Source organism: Herpailurus yagouaroundi, unplaced genomic scaffold, assembly GCF_014898765.1.
Source record: "Herpailurus yagouaroundi ecotype Mexico unplaced genomic scaffold, PumYag 159, whole genome shotgun sequence".
Classification (NCBI taxonomy): domain Eukaryota; kingdom Metazoa; phylum Chordata; class Mammalia; order Carnivora; family Felidae; genus Herpailurus; species Herpailurus yagouaroundi.
Genome location: NW_024412400.1, coordinates 19667470 through 19695294, shown reverse-complemented (window position 1 = coordinate 19695294; position 27825 = coordinate 19667470).

Genomic DNA, 27825 nt, shown 5'->3' with positions numbered 1-27825 from the left:
ACTGTCCCAGGCAAGTTGGATACCTTGTCAATTAGACATTCACTGCTCTGGGCCCAACCTGGCTCTCAAAGTTCATCTCATATTGTCTTCTCTTCTCTTTTGTCTTACCACACAAGTTGTACTTTGTGTCACACTGCCTCCTACCACAGTGGTTTACCTGCTTTTCACTCTGAATAGAAAGTCCCCACCTGCACTCCTTTAAAACTGGTAAATCCCTCTCATTCTTCAGTTATAATATGAATTGTTTCCTCAGAAACATTTGTCCTGCCTCTTCAAAAAATAAAAAATAAATAAATAAGCCTCCCTTTTATACACTCTCACGTCATCACGTATACTTTCTTCAAAGCACAAATACAGCACTAACTGTGGATTTCATTTTGTTATTTGGAATTTTTGTTTGTTTGTCTGTATTGTTTGTTAGGAAATGCTTGGACTATTACTTTCATGAGGTAAATCCTACTGTATCTCACAGATACTTGGTGATGCACTAGTTGCATTAGTTCATTAATTAACTAGGCCAAGGCCATATAATAAGAAACTCAGGTCTTACATTTCAAGAGATGTGTATTTAAATACTACAATATATTGCTGCTTCTTACATTTACACAGATATAATAGACTTTTCAATAGAATATGTATTATCCTTTGAGCACATGTATCTGGGAGGTAGTATTCTAGTAGGCCCTGACTTCTGTGTACATTTCAGGAATAACATAAAGGGGCGCCTGGGTGGCTCAGTTGGATGAGTATCCAACTGTTGATCCGCACTGAGCATGGATCCTGCTTAAGATTCCCTCTCTCTCCCTCCCTCCCTCTCCCCCTTTTCCCTGCTCGAGTACTCTCTCTTTCTCTCTAAAATAAAACAATCATGATAATAATAATAATAATAATAATAATAATAATAACAACATAAAGAAAAAGGTATGCCCCATTATATATTCTTAAGAAGAAACCTGTAGCCAGTAGGTAGTTTAGAGTATTTTCTAAGTTTTAAAGATTTCTAACTAATAGTAAAGAGAATAATCACCCCTTTACAAAACAAGAACATTTTCTAATGAAAATCACACCATGATAAAATCCAACAGAATTTTTAATTATCATCAAAATAGTGAAGAAACTTGCATGTAACCTACAAACACATAAGCTTTCATCTTAATGAAATCATTTGCAATTTGTTTTTAGAGTTTCTGATATTTCTGTGGGCTTTACATGCCAATTAACTAAAGGAGACCTTCTTCACTTAATATCTGTTCAGATACCACACACACATTTCTCTTCTATAATACTGCAATTATTTTGGTATTCACCATGGCTCTAATGGAGAAAGAGCTTCCACAGGAGAATTTCTCCTTTGTCTGTAATAATGAGAAGCAGATTGTTGATCAAGTAACATAATTAAAGCTTTCATTAGAACAGCCCGATACAGGTTTGTTTTTCTTCCAATACCTAAGAATTAGATTCAATTCAAAACCATACCACTTTCACAGTTCCTCACTGTAGCTTCTCACCTTGTATCACTGTTGTTTGGAAATACTGAGTAGAGAAATTCACTGTTTGTAAACATATGTGTGACTTTCCTGATTTTTTTTAATGTAGAAAATCTGTTCAATTTTATCTTCACTAAGAGTCCATTTTCAAGTAGAAGAGTGTGCTAGTCTGCAGTTATGTCTAAATAATTGTGCTCCAATCACTAAACATCGGTAGGTGGCCCATTTAGTATCAGCCGTACATTGTACAGCTGTCCAAAACTTTGAGTTAGTGACTAAAATGCAAAGGAAATACCAGTGAAAACGACACTGACAGAGAGTGCCAAAAGCCTTCTCATTCCGTACTGTCCACGCAACTAGCATTTATTTCTAGTAAGCATTTTCGTTCATCTTTCAAAATGCCAGAAGTATGCCTTTTAATTTAGAGTAATTTAATTTAATTTCTAACATTTGAACACAAATGGCTTTAAAAGTAAAAAGGAACAAAGTAATTACATTTAATTTCATGGTTTTAGATTTCTAAAGCCATCATATTCTCTTATGTAATTCAAGACTTCCATTAAGGAAGGAGGGAAGAAAAATAATCTGCAAAACTTTCACCCTTCTTTTAGGACAAAAACAAAAAGAATTTATGTTGCCATTTCATTGAATATTTACTAGGAAATAGGTCTGTGGTGATTTTACATGGCCTAGAATGTAGAAACTGCACAAAACAGAAGTGGGTCCTAATTGTGCTAGAGAAGAATGCCTCATGATTTCTTCCTTAATAACAGTTCAAGTTGAAAAACAATTTCAGAAAAAGGAATGGTCTATTTTTGGATGATTCTTTACATCTCATGGAATATTGTACTAGATTCTGAACTTAAAAAGAAAAAGCCTAGAAGTAGACCACAAACCTTAAAAGAATATCTAATAACCTCTGTTCCTTGTATTCCATTCCCATAGGAAAGCCCAAGAACACTTGAAGAGTCAATATAGCTTTCAAAAGAAACTCATTTATTAGTAGTAACGAGGCAGGCCTCCTCCTCAGCCTGGAATACACTTTCCTCTAAGGGCTCTCTATTTTACCCTTGGAAATATTACTGATCATTTTTATGAACTGAAATTCATAGTCTCCAGGAAGCCTTCTCCCATCATTCCAGTTGGAATTAATCACTACTCTGCAAGTTCCATAGTAATTTTATACCTTACATGTATTTTCATAAAATTATACATATATAATTTGTATACACACATCTGAGTAAAGAGTAAATATAACATTACCTTTTATTTTATGGATGCGTTTGATCTTGAAGTAACTTTTTAGGTGGGTTCCTTGGAAACATGATAAAGATAGAATGTCAGATTTGTCACCAGTTAATATTGGTTATGGCAGAAATGTCTCCCTATTGATATAATATTTTATTTCTTATAAGGTTTTAAATAAACTATAAATACTTAATGGGAAGTCATGGCTTTGGACTTCCTTTAGTGAGGTGATTCAACTGAACATATCCTTTGCACAGTGGCATACCTAGCATTTTTGACAACCACAGTGTATTATATTTCAAATATTTCCCTCTTTGAAATGACAGTTCTTTTCACTAATAATCATGGGACAATAAGCAATAATATTTATATTTGCTTCTTAGTTTAAAAAGAATAAATATACACTTACATTTAAAATATACTAGTCAAAATAAGTAAAATATTTTATTTATGAACGAAAATAGGCACTCGCCAAACAAAAATGTTATCCTTTTACAGTTCCTACTCCGTTTGAATCTTCGAAATTCTGAACACAGACAAAAAGTCCAAGTTATCATATCAAATAACATAACTGAAGTAACTCAAATTCTGTTTCTTCATCCTTATAATCTCTGTTATTTTCAATCTATTGTTTAAATACAGGAAAACTTATTATCACAGATTTTGGAACTTCAGCTGCACCAAAAAGCAAGCTTGAATGATTTCAAATCATTGTGAACTTACTCTTGAAATAAATACACAGAGTTACGTCCATGTGTGTCAGAAGATGATGTATAATTAGAAGTCTCTCAAATTCATTTCCATATAGAAGATGAAGTTTACTAAGGTGTAAGTAGTAAAAATGTGTTAAGTTGAAGCTGATCTATATTCTTTAAAAATTTTTTAAGTTTATTTATTTTGAAAGAGAGAACAAATGGGGTAGAGGCAGAGAGAGAGATGGGAGAGAGAGAATCCCAAGCAGGCTCTGCACTGTCAGCACAGAACCCAATGTGGGGCTTGAACTCACGAACTGTGAGATCATGACTTGAGCTGAAATCAAGAGTCAGATGTTTAATTGACTGAGCCACCCAGGTGACCTGAAGTTGATCTATATTCCTAACAAACTTCCACTTCTACCCAAGATGATATAGCAGGTACTGGACTTACTTTCCTATCTAAAACAATTTTTTAAAATATACCAGAAAAAAAATATATGCCAAAAGTTTCCAGACATAGGACATTAAGCAAAGAAGGATACTGGTATCCAGAGATGAGAAGTTAAAAATATTTGTCCTAAAACTGCCCTCGCTTGCTAGCTGGAAAGAAAGTTTCTAGAAACTTTCCAGAAAGCATAGAGCAAAAACTGAAACCACTTTTAAGGAAGTATAATTGATATGCTAAAAGAAGAGACAAAATGAAATCCCATAAAGGGCTCAAATAAATCTAAAGCAAAAGATAAGAACTAATTAAAATTAAGTAAAAAAAATGCAGTCAAAACCACTAGAGAAAATTGCCTCTAGGCAGCCCAACCAAGAAATAGAGAAGATGCCAAGAAGATACCAAGAATAAAGGGAGATTTACATATAAGAAATTAAAAAATAGTCATCACCATTGATTCCATGAATATTAAAAGATGAGGAAGTACTACTATGAACAATTCTATGCCCACAAATTTGATAACTTGGATGAATTGTGGCAATTTCTTGAAAGATACACACTACCAAAACACAGGGAGAAATAAGTTATCTGAATAGCTTGTATCAAAGAAACTAAATAAAAAATTAATAACTTCTCAAAAGACAGAAAAGCTACCTGTACTGAAAAACACTATTCTTATTCTCACATAACATGACATTGTATGTAGAAAACCCTAAGGAAACCAATAAGAAGCAAGGTTGCAGGACATAACATCAATATACAAAAATCTGAAAATTTCTATGCACTAGCCATGAATAATCCGAAAATGAAATTTAAAAATATAAATATTATTTATAGTAGCATCAAAAAATAAATGTGGAGGAATAAATTTAACATAAGATATATGACCTGTACACCAAAAATTATTAAACATCTTTGAAAAGAAGCTAGGGTATTTGGGAAGTGATTAGATCACGAGGGTGGAGCCATCATGAATGGAATTTGTACCTTACAAAAAAGAACGCAGAAAGCTTCTTGCGTTCTGTCTTGCTCCTTCTGTCTCTATCCCATACCACCACTAACACCTGACATTACAACCCAGGAAAACTGGATACTTTCTTTTTTTTTTCAGACTGAAAAATAATAGAAAACCTGAATCACTTCAAAATCATTAATTAAATCTATAGTTTATAAAAAGTATCCATAAAATATTCTTGCTCAGGTTTTACAGGTGAATTCTACCAAAAATCAAGGAACAGGTGAGTGTAATCTTACACAAACTCTTTGCTATTAAAGAATTTTGAATTTTTTCATTTTTCAACTCATTTAATAAATCTAGTATAACTTTGATATTCAAACCAGGCAAAGGTAGCAAAAGCGTGTTGCTTTGTGGCCAAACTACAGATGCAGGATGAACCCCTACTCAAAACTTGTTTCAAATATGAATATAGATGATACCCCACATACACCAACAATGTATGAAAAGATTTATTATTCACCTATGAAGCTTTTGAGGGAGGGCAAGACGGGGTTCCCCAGCTGGTCCAAAAGTGGCTTGAAGAAGCTAGGAAAAGAGACCAGCTTGGGGTTGATGTGGTTCCAGAGGGAGAGTTCTAATGCAGAGGCAAAGGCTTTGTGGTTTGAATCTCCTACCTGGTCCAAAGGAAGGCGCACTCAGGCTTTCATATCAGATTGCCCATATGTAGAGCAGAAAGGGAGGAAAAAAAGGTGAGACTTAAATGCTATCACAAGTCAAACAACAAACAGCGAAAGATGGATTCAAATTTCTATTATAATTCACTCCTGATTGATATCTGAAACTTGGCATCATTAGTCTTTGCTGCTCAACCAAACTTCAGTGAGAGGTCATGCTATTTCTGCAGGTGATTTCAAAGCATACATATTAAAAAACCTAAGCTAGGGGCGCCTCGGTGACTTGGTCGTCCGACTTCAGCTCAGGTCATGATCTGACTGTCCCTGAGTTCGAGCCCCGCGTCGGGCTCTGTGCTGACAGCTCGGAGCCTGGATCCTGTTTCAGATTCTGTGCCTCCCTCTCTCTCTGCCCCTCCCCTGTTCATGCTCTGTCTCTGTCTCAAAAATAAATAAATGTTAAAAAAAACTTAAAAAAAAAAACCTAACCTAAATTTAACAACAATGCTTATAAAAAGACAATTTATCATGACCAAATGGGTTTATTCCAGGAACTGAATTCAAAGTTGGTCAGACAAAAATTAATATAATTTATTGCTTTAGCCAATAAAAGAAGAAAAACAAATAATTATTCAAAGAGCTACTAAAAAAGCCTTTGATAAAATTCAACATCCATTCAAGCTATAATCTCCTACTGATTTATAAGTAGAGGGAATTTTCTTAGTATGTTAAACAATATGTAGAAAAAAACCCTTAAAAATACCTACTGAATGGAAAATTATTCAAAGTATTTGCCTTAAAATCAGAAACAAAATAAAACAAGAGTACACATTATTACCACCTCTATTAAATATTGTGCTAGTTTTTATCTCACATAAAAGACAGAAGAATTGAAAAGAAAAACTGATGGTATTCACAGATAAGATTCTTGTGTACCAGAAAAAAAGAGAAGGTGCTTGGCTGGCTCACTTGGAAAAGCATATGCCTCTTGATTTCAGGGTCATGAGTTCAAGCCCCATGTTGAATGTAGAGATTACTAAAACAATAAATAAACTTTAAAAAGAAAGGCCAGAAAGTAGTACAGAATAATAGTAGTTTTAAAAAAATAAAAATTAAAAAAAATTAAAAAAATACCTTACAGAAATATTACGAAGATTAATAATGAGCTCAGCAAGGTAAATATAAAATCAGTTTTATTACCAGACATCAGTAATAAGAAGAATATGATAATAAACATAGTCATTTATAGTAACTCAAAAAACATAAGTAACAAAAGAATAAATCTAACAAATGTACAGGATTTTTATAAAGAAAATTATAAAATTGATTAAAAGACATTAATAGAAGACCTAACTAATTGAAGAGACATATCATGTGTGAATTAACAGAAGACAACATTATAAAGTTGTCGATTCTCCCCAGCTGTATTTTGAGGTCTAAATTAGTTCCTGTCAAATCCCAATAGAATTTTTAATGGAATTTGACAAGCTCATTCTAAATTTTATTTGTAAGTGCAAACAAAGAATAATCATGAAACCAATGAAGAAGGGGAAAGGGGCCAACACACCTGCTCCACATCAAGGCTCATTCAAAGCTATAATAGTTAAGACAGTGTGGTATTAGAATGAAGAAAGATCTGACAGGTCATTGAGAAAAACACCCACAAAACCCAAAACCGACTCATGTTGTTTGACACTTGATATATAATACATACAGCCTTGCCTTTCAGTTAGGCAATGAAGAGGGCTGGAACAACTGATTATCCATATGGGGCATAAAAAGAAATTAATCCATACCTCGCACTATACAAAATGAATTCCACATAAATTACAAATAAAACTTAAAAATTTTATAAGTATGAGAGATATCCTTACAACCTTGGAGAGTCCAGTGTTTATTAAACAAAAGTGTCTATTAAATACCTTTACACCACATACCCATCAGTCACTGGAGGTAGACCACAGGTAGGATTATTTTGAGATTTTAATACCCTCAGTATGGCCTATTTGACATTTCTGCAGCATAATCTAGGACTGGACCTGTGCCATTCATCAGTTGCTTATATCTGCTTCTTCCTCTTTTAGACCTACCCTAGAATTGCCACATTGCCATATGGGTCCATTTGGGTCTTGGTGGGAGTCAAAATTTGGAACCTGACTGGTGGATATGTTGATTTTGAATTTTGGCAGTCTTTAATATCAATTTCAGTAACTGATGTTACTTGTTACTTCTGGTCATCCTCAACAAGCCTCCACCTCCTCCCCACCCCCCACCCCCCACCCCCAGAGAGCAGCCCTCTGCAGTCAGGGTTTACCCTGCCTCTTCCTTTCTTCTTTCATTCTCTGCAGGTTGGGAAGTAAAATTAGACCATTTGCTAAGTGTAGTGGTAACTAAACAAAGATTTATTTTTCTTGGGATGAATTTAATTCTCTGGGAGGCTTTTAAAATAAGATCTATTCTTATCTAGGAGGTGGCATCCTATAAATCTGTATTTATGGATGGCAATTTAATGCTAACAAGGTATATTAAATTACAAACCATAAGTTTAGGTCCTAGATGAATTTAGATTTTTAATACTTTCAAACATATGAATTCAGTAACATAAAAATTCAGGAATCAGGCCTGGGAACAGGGTGAGGAATAACCGACTCTCTCAAGAGTTTCACAATAACCCTGTGACAAATCCAAAAATAAAAAAAAAACAAACTAGATTGTCTTACTTTCAAGCCACAGAGCCCAAAATGCCAGTGCCAGTTTCAAAATCCCTAGGTGTCAATACTATAAAGTCTCAATTCATTTGTTGTTTGCATTTGCATAAAGATCTCATGCCTGGATCCATGCGATGTTTCCTAGAAAAATGGCAAGGACTGAAGAAAGAAAAGAAAAAGATGAAAAGGTACCATTCTACCTTCACTGGAAACCATTTTTGTGATTAAAAAACAAATTAGTAGCTTATCCTTCAGTCCAAAGCATCTAAAAGCAGATAAATTCTTCAATTAGTAAAATCAATCAACGGGATGACTTTTGGTCACTGTTGAGCAGACTTGCTCTCATCCAGGGACAGGGATGGGAAATGTGTTGCAACCCATTAACAACTCAGGGAGCCAACTCATTGCTCACAAAGAGGATTAATTTAGTAAAACAAAGAAGTGGGAGATATTTGTTCTGCCTGCTCCACAATACACCATCTCAATTGTTCTCCTCTAGAGAAAAAATGATGAATGCTTAGAGTTCTGAATCAACTGTTCTCTTACCCATTGTTAAATGCATTAATCTCATTTGAATACACTGGCATTGTTTAACCTGGTACAAAGAAATTACACACTGCTAGTTTTCTTACTGCTGGATTTTAAAGGTCTGAGTAGCACGTGCTTTCTAATCTGGTTAAATATAAAAACAAGACAGTATTGTTTTAAGAGAATTGTTTTTATATCAATTTTAGTCCCTTACACTGACATTTGTTGAGACAAAAATTGCTCATGGTGTTTACATTTCACCATCCTGACCATTTTTTTCATCTCCTTTCCTAAACTACTAACCTGTTCTGAGATCCTTCCATGACTAAAGCCAGACATCAGAGATTATTACATTGTGTCTACACAGCAGTTCACAGTCGTATGTCATCTGAAGCATCCATCCTTTTTCCTGGTGGGGGCAAGGTGAACTTCTAGGTGAATGTTTCTGTATCTTCCATGTTGCCTAGGGCAATTTTATATATTCAGCAGACACTCAATGTTTGTATTTAAGAAAAGAAAATGTTTATTTCTCCCTGTTTCATTACAAATTAGTAAATTTAAAAAATGAATCTGAAGACCAAATTACTTAAAAATTATTCTTCCTTGGGGCACCTGGGTCGTTCAGTTCATTAAGGGTCTGACTCTTGATTTTGGCTCAGGTCATGATCTCACGGGTCATGAGATGGAGCCTTGCATTGAGCTCTGCACTGACAGTGGGGGAACCTACTTGGGATTCTCTCTTTCTCCCACTCTCTCTCTCAAAATAAATAAACATTAAAAAAATTATTCTTCCTATATGACTTCATGTTTTCCTCACAAAAGTGACAAGGACTGAACACTTGTTTTCATGTTTGATGTTTTGGACACAAGCCAAAGAAGCCTGGTAGTTAAATAGCCTTAAACTTAGGGCACATAGTTTCATAGTTTAGGTGCTCCCAGGAAAAGACCCTAAGACAAGTATTTGAGTGCAAATAGTTCATTTAGGAGGTGATATGAGAAAAAGCCAGTAGGGAAGTGGGAAAGGAAAGGAGCCAACAGAGTGCCCATTATTGAATAGGTTATCAATGTACTTAACTGGAACTTAACCATGCTGGGCAACTCTAAGAGGCAATGTGCAATATGTGCAGTAGACTTATCCTACCTACAGAGTGAGGGAGCAGGGGTATTCACACAACAGCTCCCACTGGTCTTGCATGAGAGCTGCTGGGGCAGGAGGAGGTGTTGATTACTCACACTTCCATCTTGCCTTAGACATGGAGGAAGCAGGATCCTGTGGCAGAGAAAGCCCTCAGGCCCTAATTTTTTTTTAAAAGCAAGTGCTGGTCTTTAGAAGTTGGTCCTAAATACAGATAAGGGATATCAATGGGGCATCAAGAGTCTGCTAAATACAGAAGGCCAGTCTACATAATTTGGACTCTAAAAATAGCCTGGCCATCTCCACTGCTTCCTTCCCTGTATCTATAGTGCTGTATTGCTGTGGAAAGACCTGAACTTAATATTTCACTGAGGAAACCATAATGCAAAATTAAGGTATAAAAGGTATCATAGAAAGCAGAAAATAGGATGAAATGATTTTGCCAAATATAATAAACCCTAATGAAAAAAATCCCAGGAAGCAGAATAAAAATAAATATTTTGAGCAAATTCATTAAGTGCTCTAAGATAAAATACAAGAGATACTTTTTCCCCCTATAAATCAAATCAAAGCTAAGTTTCAGGCCCTACTCAAAAGTTAATGTGAAGTTCAAAGTTACTTTTCCAAGCTTACTCTCTCATTCATAGGTTTTACCAAGACCTCAGGGCTCGTGCAATGTAACAAAAATGTAGGAGATACTTGATTATAACCCCATTTTGTCTTAACAGAAAACTGATCTTTGTCCAAGCAATTTTGGTCCCTTTGAAGGCACCTGCCTGGAATCATCTATTCCTTCTTTCCCAAACTTTGCCACAGACACCTTTTCTAGAAGTCTCAAATCCTAGGCAAAGTTGTTAGTCCACAGCCATTCATCAAGTCACCCTTGTTTAAAGATCTAGGGTACTTAGTTCTAAAGTTTGCGGCTGTCAACCACTCTTGGCACGCCCCATTCTCTCAGTCACTGGAATTTCTCTTGCTCTGCAGTCAGACCAGTCCCTATTCCCCTGAAAGCACTCAACTTACCCCCAACTTTTTCAAATGATCCAATCTCTGTTGGTTCAGACCAAATGTTCTCAAACCTCAAGAAGTGTGTTAAAACACAGATTCTCCAATTGTTTTAGAAGCAGGTGTTCTACAGAACATGCTTTGCAAGAATAGTCTGTAAAAATGCTGTTTAGGTTGTCTCCAAAGTGTGGCAATTTCTTTTTTCCCCCCTGGGAACACTAAAAACTGCTAGCTACCCTTGTACCAAGTAAGCCCGGAAATCAAGAAGTCTACGTGCGGGCTGACTTTTCTGTGAGGAAGAGAGAGTAACAGTTCTTTAGAAGACAAGGTGCCCATTCATTTCTCAAGAGCTCATTTTATACATTTTTATTTTTATACATTTATTGTCATTTTACCAACTAATTGGAAGAGGAGGTGGGAAAAGCTTGTAAGAATAGTTTTGCTCAGTTCATTTTCTTTTCACAGTTAATATCAATTTAACTTACATAACTTTTATGAGTTTGCAAAATTTAAGGAAGACATCTGCTTTCACAGAACCTGAGATGTAAACATTTGATATTCAGGCAACATTTAATTACTAAGGCAAATGTGGGAGAATATTAGTGAGGATAATAAAAACAAATAGTCAGTAATGCAGAATTCATTATATTTTATTTGAAATGTGTTCCATGCATGTTCTGTAGCAGATTTATTTTCCTAAACCTGTTAAATTTCAGCAAGTATTAAACCTGATTTACATTCCAGAAGCATGACTCCCCTGGATGATTATGGAAATTGTGCCTGGAGGATACTGAGGAGTGGAGACTGTGAGCAAATAGTGACACTTCTGCCCATGAATAACCCAGCAGTGGTTGGTTACACAGCTGGCACTGAGAGAACTGTGTTTAAAGGAATGAATGGACACAAGAAGAAATCACAAAGGGGTTCATCATACCCTTCCCCACAGATCAGCTAGGACAGCATTTTTCAAACTTTAACCATCTCAGAACCACCTGGAGGACTGGTTAAAATAGATTCCTGGGCCCCCTCTCCTGGAGTCTCCGATTGAGCAGGTCTGGGTGGAGCCCAGGAGTTGGCCTTTGTAACAAGGTCCCGGTTGCTGCTGTTGCTGCTGTCCCAGCAAACCACTCGATGTTCACATAGTGAACAACCACTACTCTAGGTCTAGTTTTATATCACAAGTCTGATTTCCCAGACACCTAGATACCTAGCTGGCTGGCTGGCTGGCTGGCTGGCTGGCTGGCTGGCTAGCTAGCTAGCTAGATAGATAGATAGAGATAGAAGATAGAGAGAAATATTCCTCCTCTTCTTTTCTACAACTAAAGCATGAGAACGCAGCTGAGAAACTGCCCAGCCCAGCACATGGCTCATGGGACCATCCTCAGTTTTGGACTGGAGTAAGCTGGCCAGGCTAGTGCCAGATCTGGGTTTCCTGGGATCTGAGCTCCATTGGGAAATCCTACTAGCTGTCTCCTTGACAGTTTCACTTGTATGCTCAAAGGTACCAATGTCAACAAATGACATTCACTGACACGCACAAGCCAAATGATATGATGGTTGTCCTTGACACCTCCTTCTCCCTTGTAACTCCTCCAACTTCATCTTGGCCCTTGAGGGAAAAGGAGCCTCAATGATTGAATGGTAGAGCACACCATCAATCTAAGTAGACTATAACTTGAGTGAGAACAAACACTTATTTTCGTTAAGACCCAAGGTGAGAGTTTTGTTTTGTTTTGTTTTGTTTTTTAACTCACTAACATGAATATTCCCACTTGCCCAACCTATAACCTAGGGGAGGTTACAAATTTACTGCCCCACTCTCTCAATCATGGCTTACTCTGCAAATGAAAATATAGGCTAATTATGAATTACACCAGATTCTATCCTCTCCCTCTAATATATATGTGTGTGGGTATGTATATATTCTCCACGTTTACCTAGTTATTTCCAATTACAAAAGTAATATATGTTCATTGAAAAAAACTGAAAATACAGAATGGTCAAAGTCAGGAGGAGGACTGGGAGAGGAAAGGTAGGATGAGACCAAGAAAAGAGAGTGCAGGGGGAGATTCCTCAGGGCTCTTGGGAAGTGAGTAGCAAAAATGCCATCATGTCTTCCTGACATGCATTGTCTCATACATGAAGTCATGTTGATTTATTAGCACATACTATGAGCCAAGCACTGGTCGAGGTGTTGGAAAGAGGCCAATTAAAAAATATATATAAATATAGAAATATATACATATATAAATATATATATGTGTGTGTATGTGTGTGTGTGTGTGTATGTATGTATATATAAGTTTACATACGTACAGAGCATACACTTGAAGTTAGCTGGTAAGACCTCAGAACTGCATGGGGGTGCTTTTATAAGCTCATAGCCCTTACAAAGATTCTCATCCCTGAGCTTAGCTCGAGTTCTGACTTCAGAAAAACTAAGTAGGCTTGGATAATATGGGGATCACTGGTGAATCAGATAAATTTAAACTGAGAGAGCAATTCTGTAATCACTGCCTAATCTTGCAGTATCCCTGTGCCTAATATATAAAATTAAAATAAAATTACTCCTACACTAAAACCCGCACATGGATGTTTACAGCTTTATTCATAATTGGCCAAACTTGGAAGCAACTAAAATGTCCTTCAGTGGGTGAATGAATAAACTGCGGTGTATCCAGGCAATGAAATATTATTCAGCACTTAAAAAGAAAAAGAGTTATCAAGCCATGAAAAGACATGAAGGAAACTTATATCACATTACTAAGAGAAAGAAGCTAATCTGAAAGGGCTACATACTATATGATCCCAACTCTATGATATTCTAGAAAAGACTAAACTATGGAAACAGTAAAAGATCAGTGGTTCCTGGGTGGCAGGGCAAGATGAATTGGCAGAGCACTGAGGATTTTTACGGCAGTAAAAATATTCTGTGGGAGATCATAATATATAATGATGGATACATGTCACTATGTATTTGTTCAAACCTTTAGAATGTAGAACAAGAGTGAACCTAATGTAAACCTTGAACTTTGACTACGCTGAGTCACTGCAGCGTATTGTAACAAATGTACCACTCTGGTGGGGGATGTGGATAATGGAGGAAGCTGTGCATGTGTGGGGGCAGGGAGTATATGGAAAATCTCTGTACCTTCCTCTTGATTTTGATATGAACCTAAAACTGCTCTAAAAATATAGTCTTAATAAAAAAAGAATAAAGGAAGGTGCAGAACACTGTACACAGCATGCTCATATTGTATAATTAAACAAAGCAACTAAAATAAAATAATAAAATAAAAAGACATTGAATTTCCCCCCAGCCAGGCAACAAAGCTTCTTGCAGTCAGGTTTAATTAGAAAAACTGAGTAATATAACATTTCTACACAGCTAAATTTGTAGAGTAAGAATCATGCTAAGTAAAAAAGAGAAAGATATAACAGACTTACATCTCCTTTTTTATGGATTCAGTGCTTACTACCAAACCCTTTGTTCAACTTTCCTCGCTTAGGACTGCTTTGGAGTTATTCTATTACTCTCTCTCTCTCTCTCTCTCTCTCTCTCTCTCTTTCTCTCTCCCTCTCTCTGTGTGTGTGTGTGTGTGTGTGTGTGTGTGTGTGTGTGTGGTATGTTTTAAGAAAACCAACGGAGCTATATTATCTGAATGCATGTTTGCATTTTCATGCATTTCAAACGTTTTCATGTTTGAAAATGTCTGCCTATTTCCTTTACATAAGAATATCAGCTTGGCTGAGTATGATATTCCTGGGTTAGTCTTTTCCTCATCACTCTGTAATCCGGCAGTTACATTGTGGCCACCGCTCAAAAGCAATTCTCTGAAAATAGTGCATACCTTTGGGAGTAGCAAGGAGATGGGGAATGTACACAATATTACTGTGTCTCATTCTAAATTCACACTTAAGGGAAACAAAATCTTTTTAAATGATAATTGGATGGAAGGACTAAATCCCTGATATCTGTGAGAGAAAGAACAAAAGGAAAAGGGAGTATTTGGACTTGACACAGGAAATACTCACTAGTGGGTTGTGCTATAACATATGCTTTTCATAACTGCATTTGAGAATTTGTCTCTGTGTAACAATTAACAGAAAGAACAGTTTTTAGCATTTATTAAAAGGAAACTTACGGGGTGCTTGAGTGGCTTAGTCACGTAAGTGTCTGACTCTTGATTTTGGTGCAGGTCATGGTCTCACAGTTTGTGGGTTCAAGTCCCACACGGGGCCCTGCTGTAACAGTGTGGAGCTCTCATGAGATTCTCTCTCCCTCTCTCTCTGCACCCCCCTCCCATGTGTGTGTACACATACACTCTTTCAAAATAAATAAATAAATTTAAAGGAAAAGAAAAGTTACGTACCCTCGTTCAAGACTCATTTTTCTTGCAGAACTATGGACTAAAGTCAACAGAGTATTCTGTATTCTGGGACTTTACACATAGGAAAATTACAATACTTTCAGAGTAGGGCATTAATGAATATCTGGTGATTGGATAAGCCTCAGGTGTGTATAGTATTCAAGAGTTATCCATTTTATTAGCTGTTCATGGACTGAGAAATCCCCAAATCTAGGTCTGGACACCATAGCGTTGTGTCTAAAGATCTAATTGACAATAAGGCTCCTAGGGCCATATATTTAAGAATCACATTCATCTGGAGGTAATGCCTTTCAAAGTCTGTGCTCATTTGGAAGATTACTAAGCATCAGTGACATCCTGGGGATGATAGATTTTTTAAAGTCTTTAAGAATCATCTAGACAAGGGGCGCCTGGGTGGCTCAGTCAGTTGAGCGACCGACTTTGGTTCAGGTCATCACCTTGCAATTCGTGAGTTCGAGCCCTGGTCAGGCTCTATGCTGACAGCTCAGAACCTGGAGCCTCCTTCCAATTCTGTGTCTCCCTCTCTCACTGCCCCTCCCCCACTCTCTCTCCTTCAAAAATAAACAAACATTAAAATTTTTTTTAAAAATTAAAAAAAAAAGAATCCTATAGATGAGGTATGTATTTCATTGTGGAGCAACACGTAAAAGAAGTTCTATCTTAATTAATTAATTTTTTTAATGTTTATTTATTTTTGACAGAGAGAGAGACAGAGCACGAGCAGGGAAGGGGCAGAGAGAGAGGGAGACAAAGAATCCGGAGCAGGCTCCAGCCTCCAAGCTGTCAGCACAGAGCCCAACGCGGGGCCCGAACTCAAGAACCATGAGATCATGATCTGAGCTGAGTGGAAGTTGAACGCTTAACCGCCTGAGACACCCAGGCACCCCAGTTTTGTCTTAATTAATTTTAAATTGCGGTTAACTTTTGAACTACTGTGTTATAATATAGTAATTCTGTACTGACTGCTGAAAGCCATATTCTACGGATCTAAGTGATGGAGGAAAATGTGTAGACTGAAAGATCTGGATCTTTATGTTATTCCTGCAAATAAATAACTTGTATTGTATTCATTTTAAAAGGCAAGAGAGGCCTACCACTTGCCTTTGTTATTTTTTTTCTTGATGCCTACTGCCTTTTTATGAAATGTTTGATGGATGGATACAGTGATTCATAAACAGCTTTGATTTTTTTTTCACCAATTCCATTTAGGGTTGATCTGCCAGGCTTGGGAAAATACTATTTGAAAATCCATAGAGAATGTTCAACTTTTTCCCCGGCTAACAATTCTTTATGTTTATTAATCACTGTCTGAAAAAGAACACATATTGTTAGCAGTGGGTATTGCACAGTGATCTCGACTTTGGCTTTTTAAATATGCTGCCGAAGGTCCCAGGGGACAAAAGAGACGATAATAAACAGGTAGCGGGCATTTCAACAGTTATTGGATTGAACTGCTTTTTTCAAAAGAGACCATGAAGTTCATTGTGATTGCTGCAAACACTGAAGGCTGCATAATCTGACGTCAGCACCAGCTGTGCTCTTACCCAGTGCATTCATCGGATGTGTCTAGGCAGGAAAACGTGTCTTGTGCTTCCTGGATGGAAACACTGCTGGGCTTTGTTTGCTACATCTATAAATAGTTGCTATTTTTCTATTGAATACATTAGCAGTACTCAGTCAATATAAACTTAACATTTATGGGAGGGCAAACATCCTAGTTCCAAGTAAGCACAACTTAGGCACAGAGTTTGTACACAGTTTGAGTAGGAATGTGGGAAACTGACTGAAGGACACTGTGAGTCTTTTTTTTAAGTGATAGAAATTTCTTGCTAGCACCTCATGACACTCTGCAGAAGCTGTGACCCACAGCACCCCAACATCCTCTACAAACATTTCTAAAAGTTGGAGAGAGAGCCTCACATCCATGGTCTGCCCAAGGAACACTGATGTTGGAATCCCCAACTTCGCTCCCCACACAGACAATGCATCCATCAGGGGAACAAAATTGACTCCAGTAGAAAGAAATTCAACAAGGGTACTTACAAAATTTGGGGAGAGCGATAAAGGCAGAGGATAGGAAGTCCTCCACACAGCAAGAATTTCAAACAGAAAGCTTAGAAGGGCAGTAATAATGCTAATTTCCAACTTCCAAGGCCCAGAACATTATTTGCATCTACTTTACTTATTTGACAAAAGTTACCATTTAAAAGGCTTCTGCTCTGTAGACCATCACTGCTTTCTGAGGAATTCTTCCTGATGATTCTTTGGAGGTAATCTCTTTCTTGCTACTGAATATCCATCACCTGTAACCGTCCCATTGTAATGCACTTGTTTGTGTTTATGTCACTTTCCCCTATTCATATTCGTGAGGACAGGATCTACAGCCTCACATACCTGTTGGAAAATACTATTGCTAATAGAAATAATAGCTACTACTTATTAAACCCCCATCACTTACTTATCAAGGATTTACTCAGTTTCATTGAATTCTATGAAAACCCTATGAAAAAAAATTAATGCCATTTACAACTAGGAAACAGACCCTCACAGTCAGACTCAGTAATGTAGTAGAGCTAAGATTTAACTCTGGTTCCTCAAGCCCCAAACCCAGGCTGTTCCCATGGTGCTTCACCACTGTAATGTCAGAGAATTATAGAGCCAAAGGGTGACCCACATGTTATCATGAATATCTCTGGAAATGGGGATCATCTCTCAAACAGCCCATATGATTATGGGAAACTTTATTTTTTAGAAAGTAGTTCCTTACAATGAACTTTACAGGGTATGATATTCTCCATTTGGGTGAGCTTCAATATGACCATAGAATACAGAAACTCTGAAGGAGTAAAACTGTCCTTAGCTAAGGTTTTTGGAGAGCCCAGCCTGTCCACTGCACTATTTTCAGGGGGCAGCACTTATATGGATCACCATGTGAATGGTACCCCTGGAGTTGTGCAGGGTGATGGCTCTGACTTATGCCAGAAATGAGAACTTCCTAGGTGCTTCACAAACATTGACTGCTGACGATGATGTGTTAGTACCAAAGAGGAAAAGAGAAACTTGAAAAAAGTTCATTTAATAGTCTGTGAGTCTACCGTGTGAAATGAAGACAGTAAGTGTATCTACTTTGAGGGTGATTGTGGGGATTAAGTGAGTTAATAATACATGTAAACACCTAGAAAAATGCCTGTCACACAATAAGCACCCAGTAAGTACTAGTTAATTCATTAATAATATTTATGTGATTGGGGCATCTGGGTGGATCAGTCAGTTGATCAGCCAACGCTTGATTTCAGCTCAGGTCATGACCTCGCAGTTCGTGAGTTCCAGTCCCGCATCAGGCTCTGCACTCACAGTGCAAAGCCTGCATCACATCCTCTGTCTCCCACTCTCTGTCTCTCCCTGACTTGTGATTGCTTTCTCTCTCTCAAAAATAAATAAATATTTTAAAAAATTTAAATAATATTTATATGATTATTTGTAGAAGATACAATGGAAACTAAAACATCATCTCTACCTTCCAACAATTTTACACTTCAGTATTTTCCCTTAACATTGCTGCCTCTGTAAGGAATGAATCTCCCTCACTCTCCCCTTCTGAAAGGCCAGTGAAACTCGAGTTCTTCATCCAGAGGTGAGTATACGATGTCCTATTCTATGCCACCATGTTTCAAAGAATAAGGAGGAAAGATACAGTTTTCTGACCGGACTACTGTGATGATTAGGTATAAGGCCAGACTTAACACTTGTCTCATGGTCATTTCTTCTAAAGCTGCATCATCCCATATCATAGCAACCAGACACATATGGCTATTTCAATGCAGATTTTCATTAATTAAATATAAAAATCAGCTCCTCAGTTATACTAGCCACATTTCAAGGGCTGAAGACCCACATACAGCAAGAGACCACCTTATGGAACAGTGTAGACATACAACGTCATCATTGTCATAGGGAGTCCTACTGCACAACACTTCCCTAAAGTGATAGCAGATCTATCAAAAGTTTGATGTGCCTATGGGATGCAGTTGTGAAGCTAGATCTCCAAGGCAGCAGCTCAGTATTGCAAGTGACTAAAAATAAGCGTTGAGCTCTCTGGGTTTAGGCAGCTTTGGTGATTATATCAATAAAGATGAATGCCCATAAATATTTCTCAAGAGCTAATGATTTCTTCACTGCCTCTCCCAAATAGAGAAGCTCACGCTGTTGTCCGTGCAGAGGCTGCCACATCACCCAGAAGATATGCAGTGATAGGACAGACGGAAAGCAAAACCCTAGTAATGCACTAATTGTATTAGCCATGGAATCTGGGGCAAGGAGGCATCAAAAAAGTAGTGATACCGATTTGAACTTTGGGACCAAGGATACCAACTCTGGGTTCCAAGACTTTGTGTGACATAGACAAGTTATTTACTCTCACAAAGCTCCAGTTTTCGTGGTAGTAAAAAGGGAGTGTGATCAGTTGTTGGGAGGATAGAAATAAGCCAGTGTGTGTAAAGCGCTTCTCACAGTGCCTGGCACATGACAGGCTCTCCACAAATGTCTGTGTGGAAAGCCAGCAGACACAGAGATGGTCACCTGAAACTATTGAGCAAACCATTTTGTTATCCGGTTCCTTGGTTGTTATCTGACATCCACTTCCCTCAGCTTTTATAAAGTTGGTTTTTGGTGTTTTTTTGTTTTTTTGTTTTTTTTTTTTTTTTTTTTTTTTGAGAGAGAGACAGAGACAGTGCAAGTGGAAGAGGGGCAGCGAGAGGGAGAGAGAATCCCAAGTAGGCTCTGCACTGTCAGCACAGAGCCTGATGTGGGGCTCACACTCACAAATTGTGAGATCATGGCCTGAACCAAAACCAAGAGTCAGATGCTTAACCGACTGAGGCACCCAGGCGCCCCAAGTCCCTCAGCGTCGTTGCAAGGATTATACAAGGTTATATATATGACAGTACTGCATAAATTTTCAAACAACATAAAAATGTTTTTACTTGCCGGATCTCTTTAATGAGGCTGATTATTTTCACAGTTATCTCACATGGATTATTGATATAAAAGTAGATAGTTTATGTGAGAGATTTGTGGGAAAAAATAAAAAAGAAGTATTCTAATGCATGGTTTTGCTATTTCCCAAGTTCTATTTCTCATGGGGAAACTTCAGATTAATACAAGCACTCAACCTGCCCCTTGACAAGAACGAGCGTAACTCAGATTAAACTAGCATGCTTCTGGGACCCAGAGTGTACAAAACCCCCTCCCCTCTTCTCAAGAGGTTCCAAGCCTTCCCAGAAACAAAGGAAGTCATTAATCGTTAGTCAGCAGTATTTTGCATTTCTTAAGACAGCAAATTCACTTTGACATTTTGTATTTACTTTTCCAGCAGAGTTAGAGAGCTCATGAATGATTTGGAAAATTGTTCCAAAGTGGCATCTGACCCATTTACTGCTGTAAGCAGGGCTTTTAGGGAGCCCAGAGAAATGCCACAAGTCAAGGAGATGTCTTCTTAAAATTTTGCTCTTTCTACTTTAAAGAAAATGGGCTTTGAATAAATCCTGACTCTAGAATTAAAATGTCATATTGCAAGTCATACATCAACATTAATTCTTTGGCATTCTATTAGTCCACTGGCTGACTTTACTCGTACTCTTGTTCTTATCACAGAGGGAGGAGGGATAAATAAAAGATGAAAGTCTTTCAAAATGAAGAAGTGAAGCAAAGTGCCAGAATGTAGGTCTTGGCCTTTATCAACAGCTCAGAAACTTCATTCCTATGGGGAAAAAAATTGCACAGATTGAAAGCGGCACAAAAATGATCATGTGAATCAAAAAGGTATACATTTATTGTCCCATTAAAAGGTCCAGCATTTACCACAAACTGCAGAGTCAGGTGTGGTTATTCACCTCGGTTAAGAGCAGAGTCTAAATTATATTGCTACTTGAAATAAGGATAGACTGTCAGGAGTGCCAAAATCTCCAGGTTCTTGTCTATGGAATTTTTATTACAATTACTTTCCCCTGATTTCCTCTGAAATTGGGTATTCAATTAAGGAAGGTAGCCTCCATGACATTTTAATGTTCACAGTTTTCTTCCCTGACAACCTCTCAACACACCCCATGGGTAATCTTGTCATCCTCAGGAACTCATCCTTCTACCCCTCTTACTTGATTGGTCCCATATGTAAGTCCTTGCCTGGAGTGAACTACAATTCATTCATTCATTTATTCATCCATTCATCCATCCATCCATGCACCATTTGCTCATCCATTCATCCATGCCTCCATTATTCATTTTCTTTTAACATGTATTACTACGTGCTAGAAATGAAACAAAACTACATTCTAATATAGAGCTTCTCTCCTGTGCCCTTTCTTTCCCTCATCCCAGGGATTTATCATAGACACTTTAAAAAGTTCACTTTCAGAGTTCAATTTTAGTAGAGAAAGCTGGACTTCTTCATGATGTTTTTTAAATCTCCTATTGATTTCCTAGCACATGCCATATAGTTCCTGCTCTAAATATCTTTTCTCTTCACATCTCCCATTTTATTCATGAAAGATTACTGTGTCCTCTATGTACAAAAAAAGACATAGCACTTCCACATGGCTCTCCATGTCCCCTTTTCTTAAATCATGCAAAGAAAACCCATAAATTTTTCTGATTATTTTTTTCTCTTGGATCCACAATAATATAAAAAATTCCTTTGAAAGCCAGGACCATACACACTGGCATCTTTTTAAAAGCCATAGTGCCAAACTCAGTGCTATGGCTGGAAACTCAACAGACGATGTTGCATAAAACACAGACAAAACTTTGCTCAAGATCCAACAAGTTCTCCCACAAAAGCAAACAGGCATTTACAGTGAGATGAGAGGAAGACATCTACTGAGTTCCTTGAACAAACAGAATCTCATGGCAGTACCACTCATGACTCAGAGAGCAGAACTAGAATTAAAAACAGAAAAACTATAAGAAATCAGATTCCTGGGAAAGAAGAAGGAATGTTTAACACTTAAAATGTGCTGACAATAAACCTGATTTCATCACAAATGCTTCTCCCATTGCCACAAATCCAAAACCAAAGCAGTGTTCTCGGTGTTGGTAATGGCATGAAGATGTATTCCACTATAAAAGTCAGAATACCTGGAGCTGTCCTTAACATTCCTCTCTTCCGCCTCACCATCCCATTAACACATCCAGTCCATCACCAAGACCAGCCAATTCTACCTCTGGGACATCTCCCCAGTCCATCCATGCTATCACCCCTCCTACTTCAAGCTATCATCATCCAGATCACTCCAATAATCTATCTTGTCTACCCTCATCCTCTCTTGCTTCCCTCCAATCTACATTCCACACAATACCCACAGTGTTCTTTTTTCCCCCAATATTTATTTATTTTGAGAGAGAAAGAGAGAGAGAGAGAGAAGGGGAGGGATAGAGACAGAGGGAGAGAGAGTATCCCAAGTAGGCTCCCTGCTGTCAGTGTATGTGGGGCTTGATCTCAGGAACCAGGAGATCATGACCTGAGCAAGAGTTGGTTGCTTAACAGAGCTACCCAGGCATCCCCCCCCCACCACCATACTGTTCCTAAGTAAAGATCTGGAACCAGCCTTGCCCTACTTAATGCCTGTCTATGCCTTCCTATTGTTCTCTTTGATGAAGTTCAATCCTTAATTTGTCTGAGAAGCTCAACATGAACCCACCCTTTCTCAGTTTGTTATATAATGCAGCTTTCTTTCACTGCTTTCCAAACACACTGGCCTTTCCTTAGTCCCCTATACATGCCATGCTTCTTCCCATGTCAGCAGCTTCACACTGCTGGGTGGGAGATCAGACTAGCTAACTGCTCTCCTCTTACCTGTCGATGTGTATATGAGTGTGTTAATATGACAAGCCAAAAACTAGATGGCTTTAGCTACCATCCAGTTCTAAAGAAAAAACAAAACAAAACACTACCAGGGGTATCATAGCAGATGCAACATTATCTAAATAGGACTTAAAAAAATATGAAATTTTTCTTTTGGGTACCCCCCCCCATCACCCTCCTTTTCTTGCCTTTATTCTCATCCTGCTGAAAACCACCACCATCAAAGTCAACCAGATGTAAGGTTTACTCCACCTACACCTGTATTATTTGGGTATCTCTGGAATTAGCTCTATTCCTTTCTTTATCAATATTCATCCCAAAGGCCCTTTTTAGTCCCATCCTTCAGGTCCCTGCCATCAATTCCCCCCACTAAGTTGGTGAGGTACAAGGAACATGGAGAACACAAAAAGCAGGGTTACTGAACCTGGAATACTGAGCTCATGCTCCATGTCTGCTACATAAAGGCCCTATGATACTAAGTATATCACTCTTTCCTCATTCTCTACTTCTTTTTTTTTCTTACTTTTGGCTTCCAGAACTGTGAGCAATACATTTCTAGTGTTTATAAATCACTTAATCTGTGGTATTTCGTTATAGCAGCCAGAACAGAATAAGACATCCATCATCAATATAACAGATAAATAAACAGCGGTATATTATGCTATGGAATACCATACAGCAATAAAATAAAGGAGTACATATACCCACAATTACACGGATGACAGTTGCAGAGAAGCCCAATGCAAAAAGCCAAATACATAGAGTATGATTACACTTACATAACATTCAGAAACCAGAAAAACTATAATATTGTTTAGGACGTGTTGTAAGGAGTGAACCATCTAGAAAAGCAAGGAAAACATTTCCCCATAAAACTCAGAACAGTGGGGTTGGATGGGTTAAGCTTGGAATATGCCAAGTTCTATGCCAGAGTTCTATGGACTCTGGGGTGGCTGCTAGCATTCCATGTCCTACTCTGGTGATGCATTGATGAGTATTTGTTACCTGTGCATTTGTATCATGCCCTTTTGATCTATGAGTCTTAGATTTCACAAGGAAAATAAATGTAAAGGAGGGAGACATATATTTAGGGGAAGAGAAAATAAGAGGAAGACATTTTTGTCTGGAGATCCACAATTGCCCATCTGAAGGCTCCAGGTCAGCTCCTGGGGATGTTCAACCTTAGAGACACTTCCCCTCTACTCTTTACCCTGGGAACCAGGAACTGGACTCATCTCTTGGGCAGGAAAAAAATCTGTCTTGGAGAAACAAGACTGGCCCCCTTAGATTCAGGGGCAAGACTTGCCCACTTTGAGACCTGCTCTGCCTTGAGCACAGAGGATCTTTCCCTACATTTTATTATAAAGAATCATTTTCAGTTGTCTTACAGCAGCTCTACATCTCCAGGGCTTTGCCCATGTTTTTTCCATCTGCGAGGATCACTCCTGACACTGCCCCCTGTCCCTGCCTTATTCTTACTTTGATGATCCCTCCCCAAGGAGTTCTTGCCTTAGTCCCTAAGTCTGCATTCGCTGCCCTTGTATGTGATCCCTCGACACTCTCCACTTCCCTCATAAGTGCACTTACCACACATGGTAATTATCTTATTTAAAATTCACTTTCTCTCACCAGCTCTCAAACCCAAGGAGGCAGGAGAGATGAACATTTTATTCACACTTAACATTCCCCAGGGCCTGGCACTATGCGGGTATAAACAGTCAATATATGTTGAATGAATAAAATACCAAAGGGAGACTCTATTCATTTACCTCTAAACTCCACAGAGTTGTTATGGAGATTAACCTATTATATATTTAAACATGCCAAGTACAGTGTCTGGGACAAAATAACTCTTGAGTTTTGTCTAGCAAATAGTAGTGGTTCAATAAATACCAGCAATTCATTCTCACGCATGTATTTATGGCTACCACTGGCTAAACTTATTATTCCCTGTACTCTAATGTATTTTGGTTAACATGTACCTTTTTGGAAATACAAAGTTTTAATTCGCTGAACAAATTATTTCATTGCAGGCAATTAGCTAGGCAGGTAGACTTTTTCATCTTCGAATCATAGCACGATGGACATACCACCCCTCTTTCTGCCTGTATAGGAATCAAACTTTGCCAGTCGTAGCCCCAGCAGTTATTAAAGTCAGGGTAGATATGCCTGATGTGGCCAAAAGCGTTCCTGGAAATACTCCAGGAAGCTGGAGCACCCACTGGCATGCCACCTTGGAAGAGGGGAAGAGGAAGCAATGAGGAGTCGGGGCAGCCTACAGCTCAGGGAATCCATCAGGTGAATGGACACTGGTTTCTGCCTTCCCTGAGTCCTCTTGACCTATGTGTTGTCATTTGCTCCTTGCCTTTTTACTCCATTTTGGCACCATCAGATTCCCTCCCCTGCCACATTAGCCTGCTCTCCATGCTGATGGTATTTGCCTGTGCACTGACTGTGATCTCAACCAGAAATGGCGGCACTGAAGGAGAAAAGCACGTTGAGTCAGCAAGCTCTGGCTCTCATAAAGAAGCTGACCGCTTCCTTTTTGGTCCCTTGCCTCTCTGCCTTTTCCCCTCCCTGCTCCTCCCGCCAGCTGTTCTCTCTTCTCCCCTTCCTTGCTCATAGGTTTCCCATTAGCTGTCTTTCATCCTTCTTCCTCTGCTAATCCTCTATTTCCTCCTGCTGCCATTACTGCCCTTGAGACCTTTTCTCTGACACCCATTTTCACTTCAAATGCTTTGTGGTAAACAAAATGAATGAAAAGGTAGAGGAAAAGAGAAGTCAAGCAATGGTGAATAATATACAACTATATCTTTTTTTCTATGAATATATCTTTCTTTCTAGGGATCTGAAAATAGATCACCTCAGTAATCTTTACTTACAATTAGCATAGGGGTGGGGTGCCTGGGTGGCTCAATCAGTTAAGCATCTGACTCTTGACTTCAGCTCATGTCATGACTCATGGTTCGTGGATTCGAGTCCCTCATCGGGCTCCATGATGTCAGTGCAGAGCCTGCTTGGGATTCCCTCTCCCTCTCTCTGTGCTCCTCCCCCCTTCATGCTGCCTCTGTCTCTCTCAAAATAAATAAAGAGACTTTTTTTAAAATTAGCATAATAATAGCACCTTCATAACCTAATGGTGAAGACCTATCATTCTAAGAACTGTATCTAAACAATTCCAGAACTGGGATCATGTATTTTCAATGGGGAAATATCTTAAAGCAAGACTTATGTTTTGAATAGCATCTAGCCACAGTAATTCCTTACCCTTTCTCAGGAATTCAAGGGAAAGAAGCCTTGATCTATCTCAATGACTAAATCCTCCTGTAAGTGTCTCAGAAACAAGAGAGCCATACCAGAACCTGCATAATTATGGTTCCCTGTGGATTCCTGTCCTTCCGCCCCACCTGCAGGAATTTCTCAAAGACCAGGTGGGCTACCAGCCAGAGCAGGATTGATGCCAGAGCTTCAAGATGGCAGAACAAGTCATGGTAAAGGAATATTTATCTCAAGTAGCAAGAAAGGAAACAAAGGAATGATTCTCAAAGTGCACTAGGACCAGGAGTTTCAGTATCCATTACTTGGAAGCATTTTGGAAATACAAATTCCTGGCTCCCACTAAAGACCCACTGAATCAGACACTGGCTTCATAACCAGTTGAGAACTCCTGGTCTGGAGGAATGAGATGAAGTTTCAGGTGTAGATGTGATTTAAAATGAATCTGAACAAATAATCATGACTTAGAAATGACAGGGAAAGGGGAGATCAAGGCAAGTGAAAGCATTTCCCCCTATATTTGTGTCTGACCTCTACTTTGACCCTTGGTGTTATGAAGGTGACTGCGTCATCATCATTTTTTAAATTTTTTTAATGTTTTTTTTTTTTTTTTTTTTTTTTTTTTTTTTTTTTTTTTTTTTTTTACTTTGAGAGAGAGTGCAAACGGGGGAGGGACAGAGAGAGAGATGAGGACAGAGGATCTGAAGCAGGCCCTACGTGGATGGCAGACAGCCCGATGCAGGACTCCAACTCACAAACCATGAAATCATGACCTGAGCTGAAGTTGGACGCTTGACCAACCGAGCCACCCAGGTGCCCCCTTTATCATTTTTTTTAAATTCACACTGATATGTTTAGTCACATATTTCATCTACTCTGGGGAAACAATTTTCTGGTAAGTGTTTTTATTCCTTCATTGATTTTCCCTCTTTTTGTCTTATAGCATCATTGCATACATTCTTTTCATTATTGTTAATCTTCAATGAGATGAATTCCTCTTGGGCTATTGGATGGAGAATGTTGTCTTGTCAGAGAGGAGCTAAGGTCAATATTCCTTCCTAGCAATGATTTTTCTTATGAAAAGGTTTGGGTGTGAGTGCCTTAATATTTATTTCTTGCAGCCAGTAGAGATTAACACTGTAGACCTGATCACAAGATAGACCCTTTTCCCTCCCCTCAGTCCCTCCAATAATTTGCTGCAAAGAGGGCTTGCTGTTTGCATCCCCCTGAACCATGCCTTCTCTGCCGATTATGACTCCAAGTAAAACTGAATCCAGAGAAAGTCTTGCATTAACCTTCTGATCTGCTTCCCACTTGAGAAAGAGAGGATTATCGGTTTTGAATCTCAGATATGCCACTACTATGAAGAACTGATATGCCAATGTTCAATGTTGTCTGAGGTCTACATCCACAGCCATCCTCT